Source organism: Medicago sativa, chromosome 7 (genome assembly GCF_051527215.1).
Source record: "Medicago sativa cultivar Bolivia chromosome 7, Bolivia_mono, whole genome shotgun sequence".
Lineage (NCBI taxonomy): Eukaryota > Viridiplantae > Streptophyta > Magnoliopsida > Fabales > Fabaceae > Medicago > Medicago sativa.
Genome location: NC_140755.1, coordinates 45,302,050 through 45,309,741, shown reverse-complemented (window position 1 = coordinate 45,309,741; position 7,692 = coordinate 45,302,050). Strand labels below are relative to the sequence as shown.

At 30.6% G+C, this 7,692-nt stretch overlaps 1 long non-coding RNA gene across 1 annotated transcript; it reads right to left on the bottom strand.

Annotated features, from left to right (window-relative positions):
- Positions 1 to 2,916: 2,916 nt before the first annotated feature.
- LOC146906154 (uncharacterized) lies at positions 2,917 to 5,427 on the bottom strand. The gene is made up of 2 exons (XR_015017546.1): positions 5,137 to 5,427; positions 2,917 to 3,219 (listed from the first exon to the last, which is right to left on the bottom strand). It is a non-coding gene; the product is annotated as an uncharacterized LOC146906154 (long non-coding RNA).
- Positions 5,428 to 7,692: the final 2,265 nt, after the last annotated feature.

The window sequence follows — 7,692 nt, the reverse complement described above, 5'->3', positions numbered from 1 at the left end:
AAATCTTTCATTGTAAAATGTTATTTTTTAAATTCGATTAAACTTCTTAATAATAATTTGTTTTTTGCTTTCAGATTCGATGCTTGCGCTGGTGTATTTTATGATAATGGTGTAATGTATTTAAATGAGTAGGAGCTGTTCTTTTAGGCCGTATCGTGTTTTAACTGAAATTGGTCTGTTCAAAAATACTTGTTGTTATGTATCTTGTTGTGTAATTGTTATTATGTTGGTATAATTGTGTTGTCTTTTGTATTTTTGTTTGGTTGTATTGTAAATCTGACTATCTTCTGTTGTTTATTATCTTTATAATTAATTTGTTTGATATTATAGATATCTGTAATAACATATTGTCCATATTCTATTTGTTAATATTATAGAAATTTTCCCAATCAAAATTACAATCAAGTCCTCTCTTTAGTTAGTAAATCTGGTTATTATTAATCTTTATAAACTGTTGCTAATATCGTTTCATAGATATCCATTATTTTTGTTTAATTTAATTGTTGGGATAGCAGTAGTGTGGTTATTTTTTTATAGGGATTAAAGATTGCAAAAAAGTTTTTAGAAAGATAAAAAGATAAATTTTTTATATTTATAAAGTAATTTATTTTGGTTAACTAATTTTATTGCCTAAATAGTAGTCTAATTTATTGAGTTATATCTTGATTCCTAAAAAAATGATATCTATAAACTTAAATAGGTAAGTACAGCTGTTTAGTATACTAAGGAAGTGTTTGGTTCTAAAGAAATGAAAGAAATCATCTTTTGGGTGTGGACCACGTTAGAAAACTTTCCTCCCAGCATTGCGAAGAAAATGGGAGATGAGCATCTAAAATGGTTAAATGACAATAGCGCCCTCAATTTTTAAAGTATTTTCTTCTTTATTACACGTTCATATTTTTAATTAAAGTTGATCAATTTTTTTTTTTTTTGCATCTCAAGTCATATGTTAATGGAGTTCTAAATTTGTTTGCTATTATAGTATTAAAATTTAGAGTTTTCTTTCTTTCTTTCATTTGTATGTACTTCATTAATCTATGTTATTCAATTTTAGTGAGGACATTTTTGTCATTACATAAGTATGTGTCTTTCTTTTATTTCAATTTCTTTCAACTTTCATTTATACTTTCTTTTCTTATACTTTTATTTTTTATCCAAACAAAGTCTATATTCCTTTCTTCAAAAGAAAAAGAACACTAAATTCCTAAATAATCTTAATGGTTTCAATTTTTTGGACCAAATTTGGTGCATTATGCTAAGAGTAGATAAAAGCTTTATTTAATTTGGCACATCCATGTCTTCATATATTTTTTAGCATAATTTGTGCAACTTCCAAGAATTCAATAGTCTAGTGACTAGATGGTTTTAGTTTTTCGAGGTAGTTCAGAATGGGAAATTGGTTCAGTAGCAGGATACCATTGATGCTGTTCTATGTGACAATTGATTGGATTGATGCGAAAAAAATAATGATGAATATCTTAGTGCAGATTTTGGTGATGAATAGTATATTTTCTTTCTTTTTATTCGATTATATTCAATTCAATTCTATTATATTCAATTGTATAAGACCATTTAGTTTAGTAATCACAATATACGTCTATATCGTTTTATCAAATCTTTCCAAACAATTGCTCTTTGTATTATCTCTTATATGTCATGGATCCAGGTATTGATTCCATTTGTGATATGAAAACTGGAGGACAGTCTTGGAGGCTGAAGGTTTGAGTCTTAAGATTATTGAAATTACCATCCTTTATTAATCCAGAACAAACTAATTCTATTGAAATGGTTTTGTGTGATGAAAAGGTTTGGATCTTTCGAATATTATACAAAGAAATGTTATCTTACAGTGTTTGTGTTTTATATTTCCATTTGTGTCAGTAACCTGTTTTAATGTTTAGGGTATGTGCATTCATGCAATGATAGAGGAACACCTTGTTGACCTTTTTCAACGCAGAATAGTGGAGGGTGTTGCTTACTTGATATCTTTCTTGGGAGTTGATCAGAACACTGGCATTTATCGCACTAACCCTCATGAGTTTAGGATTTTGTTTCAATTGAACACTGTAATTCAGGAAATACATGCTTCAATCATACCTCATTATGTTTTATCTCTTTTCAAATCATCCCATGTTAAGTCCATTAAGGATGATGCATTTCATTTAATTGGTATATTTTTTTTCCTAAATTCGTAATAATGTATGTTTAATTGTTATTAATTCATTATTATTATCTTTATTATTAATTTTGTAAATATATTACCTGAAAAGTACAATTTAATTTGAATATTGTGTATTTATACTTAGATATAATTGGGCTTTCGAGTGCGATGTCTGCACCGAAAGAGTGCATAAGAGAGGGGAAGAACATTAGGATGGTTGTTGTTGAGCTGACTGATATCAGGTTAATATTAAATATTGGAAATTATATATATATATATATATATATATATATATATATATATATATATGTTTCATTCTGTTATCTTTAATTTGTGGTTGGTCTTTTGATTAATAAACAAAAAATATTTGACAGTGGTACGTAAGGTTTGTTGTGCATTATTCAATGAATATGTTGATGTATTAAAGAAACTTGTGGAAAAATGCGGCGAGACCATGCCAATTGTTGTCATTCAATATGCTAAATTTAAATTTTTTTAGAGGTAATTTCATTTATCTGTTCCGTATATTTTGTTATAGGTTTTTATGTTCATTTCTTAGATTAAAATTTTAAATTGTGGCTATACCTTGATATTGGTATGATACTGTATCTATTTTTAATTTATCAATTTTAAAATTTTAATTTACCTTGTTCAAGAAATTCTTCTTTGCAAAGTGTCAGGAAAGTCACAAGGTTGCTGATTAATGTAACACCCTATTTCTAATAAGCGGTAAAACGCGCGAATATACAAACATATTCTAGAAATAGATGCTACGTCTTCGAATAAACCACAATACATACATGCGTAAAGATCATGTCACATCACATAGCAGCGGAACATATACATACAATCCATAAACAACTCCCAATCTCAATATAATAAAAATATATCCTCCATATCTCAAATACAACAATATCTCAACTCCAAAATACATAGTCAATAAAGCAACATGCAAGAACTATCCTAGATCAGAGCCCTAATCTAGACACTTGCAAATAAAGAGGAACTCCACTCCTCGGCATCGTCAAGCAAAACAGACTAAGCATCCTGCACTCCATCTACCCGTCCATACGGAAAGGTAGGTGGTAAACCACTGAGGGTTAGCATTACATCATCATAATTCATATAAGATTAATAAAAACTTTGAAAATGAAAAGATATAATCAAGGATAAGAATGACAATTCATACATGGTTCCTCAATATTCACATCATATAAGCAATCCAAGATCAATCAATATCATTACGTCAAGTTCATATCCACAAGTGTATCATACACATATCACAACCTCACCTTGTCAATCAACAATTAACAATTCAATCCGCAAGTACAATTAGCAATAATCAACCATCAAACACATCTTAATGCAATTCAATCCACCAACAGTTTATGCAATGTCTCTAGACTCATCTAGATGCATGTGGTACCAAAACACCTCAAGGTCGTCACCTCCGATGCAACAAAAACATCGTAATCACCTCAATTGGATATAAAATCCACCACCATCAGTCATGAATGCATGAACATATGACTCAACTACAAATGCATATGTTCACACAAACAATAATCACCTCACCATCACCAATACTTGTATATATGCAATCATTAACAATTCACCACTACATATCGTATATACAATCACCAACAATATTCAAAAATTCCACAACATGTAGTTGTCACATAAATACACCACCAATCATCTTTACATAACATATAATAACTCTCCATAAAGGATTCACCATCACTTAATTCTCAAAAGTCATTTCTAGTTAAGTACGTCTCTCAAAATCACAACATTAAGTTAATTGAACATTTGGGTCAAAACCAAGTAAACAAGCTCAATTGCCTATGCCATGTATTCTCACAAGTCACATATGCGCGTAATAGAGATTACATAAGCAATTCATTGGCCAAACATGACAAATTCAATAAAAACTCAAAGTTCGTCTCACTTCATCATTTTTCACAAAAACTCTCATTTTCAAGTAAAACAAGTTAAGACTTGGTGAAACCAATCACAACCATTTTTAGAAATCATATAAACAATATACAACTTTAATCCCACCTCAAATTCCGGAGAAAAACGAGTTTTCGGAAAAATCAACGTTTGGACCGTTTTTATAAAAGTTAGACGATTTTCACAAATTCAAGTCCAAACCAAATCAAATCATGTTCCAGTAGGATTAAAGACATAAACAGAGGTTAATTAAGTCCAACGAAACATTTTAGAAGTATAGGATTGGTCCCCAAGTGCTCGAAAACAAAAATCAAAAGTTGCCGAACTGGGGCTAGGACGCTTAAGCGTCCTCCGCATGCTTAAGCGTCCTAGTTCCAGTAACTTCTAGAACAGCACGCATTTGGCACGCTTCTGGGACGCTGGTGGGATGCTTAAGCGTCCTAAGCACGCTTAAGCGTCCTACACCAGATTTCCAGAACTCTGTTACGGGTTCTAACCCAAATTCATCCCAAAATCCCATTTTCAATCCCCCAATTCACCAAAACAAGTTCCAGAAAGTGTTTATAGGTCAAAATAGGTTCAATACACTTAAACACATACAAGTTTTGGAATTAAATCATCAACATAACCAAATTCACCAATTTCTCAATTCATTCTCAACTTTCAATAACAATATCAAATCTCATCATTAATTCACCAATCTTGATACCCAAAGTACCAATTCAACAACAACATATTCTAAATCAATAACAACAACTAATGAGTACAAATTCATGCACAATTCAACATCACAACATCAATTCTCATCAAACTTGCTCAAGAACACAAAACACCAACAACTATACATTTGAACATGTTAATTCACATACTAACATGCAATTATCAGGTAAATCATGTTCTCAAACATAACAACAACAATTATGCACGAATTTTACAACAATTAGGTTCAATTCATCCATTTAACAAAAATGGGTAAAGAGAAAAAAAGATGAATTATGGTTGAAACCTAACCCTCTTACCTTAATTCTCCACAATCACTAGCTAGTGCCTCACTTTAGCTCCAACCCTTGATTCTTTAGCCTCTCCTAGCTCTCTTTAGTTCCTTCTCTTCAAAACCCTTTTTCTCCTCTTGAGCTTTTCTCTCTAACTCTCTCTAATTGTGAAATGAAATGAAATGAAATGTTTGTAAGACCCCAATTTCACTACCAACTAGTGTTTATATAATCTCTACTCAATTGGGCTCAACTCACAATGTTTTAATGGGCCTAACCCATTTCTATTCTAACCCAAAATGTTACTACTCACTTAACGGTAAAATACAACGCTAACGGTCACTTAACGATAAACTAAATAATTACCCCACTCTCCAACACTTAGTAAAATAAAACCCTCACTAAGCACTAAAAATAACCTTCGGCAAAAATTACAAATTTACCCCTGCCCTCAAAATGACCAAAATACCCCTAAGTCCAAAATTACTAAAATACCCTTCTACACCGAATTCTACACTTCCCAACCAAAATACACACAGAGGCAATAATCACATATAACACACATAAATAAATAATAAAATAAAACTAGCGAAAATCGGGCTGTTACAATTAATCCTCAAGTTCCTGAAGTTGTTAACTTTAAAGAAGGGTAAAACATGAATATAAACAAATTGTGTTTAATTAAAATTTATTTGATTCTTTTTTACATTTATTTTTTCTTTGATATATTTTAATAGTCTAATTAAATTATATTTTTACTCTTAGGTTGCTTTCTCAGGGAATTGAATCAAAGTTTCCTATCAAAGTCATGCGAGACATGTCTACTGTATCAAAAAAGGATGAATTTCTTCGTTTGTTTTCTAGGAAGACAATCACCGAGCTTAAGAATCATGCTGAAAATGGTGTTTTTATAGTATGTGCCTATATAGATGGATTAACTGAGGGTGATTACTCCTATCTTGCTTGCAAGTGCTATAGGAAATCACTTCGAGGATTTGGTGATTACTATTGCAGTGGTTGTGATAGACATTTTTTCATACCTGTTCCAAAGTATTGATATCTGGATTTTGCATAACTTCCTATTCTTTGTTTGGGTTTATTAGTAGTAGTTCCATTCTATGTTTAAAATTGTAGTAATTACCTGAATTTAAATTTTAAATGTGTAAATTACTATTAGGTTTGAGGTGAAGGTTAGGATTAAAGATGATTATGGAGAAGGTCTGTTTGTTATGTTTGATCATGATGTTCATTGCCTTGTTGGAAAGACTTGTGCTCGGGTAATTAAATATTCCAAGGTTCTTTGCTGTACTTTAGTTGTCAATTTTATTTTCTAGATTCCTTACTTTATTATGAAATAACTTGTTATTGTATTTATACTTTAGGCAAACAATTGTGTTGGTTATCCCCCCGAGCTTCAAGCATTACTTGGTAAAAAGTTTCTTTTCAAGGTTGAACTAAGGGTTGTCTACAACCCTTGCATTGATCCTTTTTTTAATGTAATGAGAATATCCAAAGAGGTGGAAATTATCGGAGCATTCATGGATTATGAAAAGAATTTTACTTCTACTAAGGTAGTTCTATTTAGTGCTTGAAGTTAATTTATTTTTTCTAGTTATTTTTAATTTATTTGATTCATTTTTTTTTAATCTTCTATGTAGGTCATTAAGAATGATGTTTTCAATCTGCTGGTTGATTTTGATAATAGTTTTAAATCTATGGTTGATATGCCTGGTGATGAGTTTGTTTGTTCAGCTGGTTATATTGATGGAAAACGTTCGAGTAATTTCAGCAATGGGACAACTTACTCTAAAAGAAATGTGTTGGATGCTTTTAATGTTGAAATTTCTTCTAAGATGTTTAGTCTCGAAAAAAAATAGGGGTGTTGCTGAGTTGGTTGATTTGCTACGTTTTGGGTGTTGTCGTTTTGGTTGAGCATGATGTTCCTTTGATTATTAGCTTTTATTCTTTAAGACATGCAAGATATAATTTACTTAGACATATTTCTTTTTCTAATCACTTAAACTTTAATTTTTTAAATCTTATCGCCATTCTTTCTATTGCTTAATCAAATGATATGCTTTGTCTTATTACATAGACTTTAATTCATTTAAATCTTATTTTCATTCTTGTATTAATAAAGTTAAGTATGACGTTAATATTTTTGATTTTGGCTTCATTTCAGACAAAACAATCAAGCGTAGTTTTAATCGTGCAACACATGGGTAATGGTATCCTAGTTACATTACAACTCTACCCAAGATTCTAGAGAGATCCCGTACTTTTTCTTTTCTTTTAATGGAGAGGATATTTCTTCACCGTAAAAATGTCAAAGTTGTTATTAGCTTTGGTCTTAATTACAAGGCTTAATTGCAATTTTAGTCCTCCTGTTTTGCCTTTCTAATAAAAATGATCCTCCTATTTCTAAATTGAACAATTTTACCCTCCACTTTTTACTTTTGTTGCAACTTTGCCTTCATCCTCATTTTGGTTCTCCAAAAACGATTATGTTGCATTGAAAAAAAATTCATTTTCCATGTCATTAAACCATTATTATTTATCAAACAATACAATTTAAAAATTATA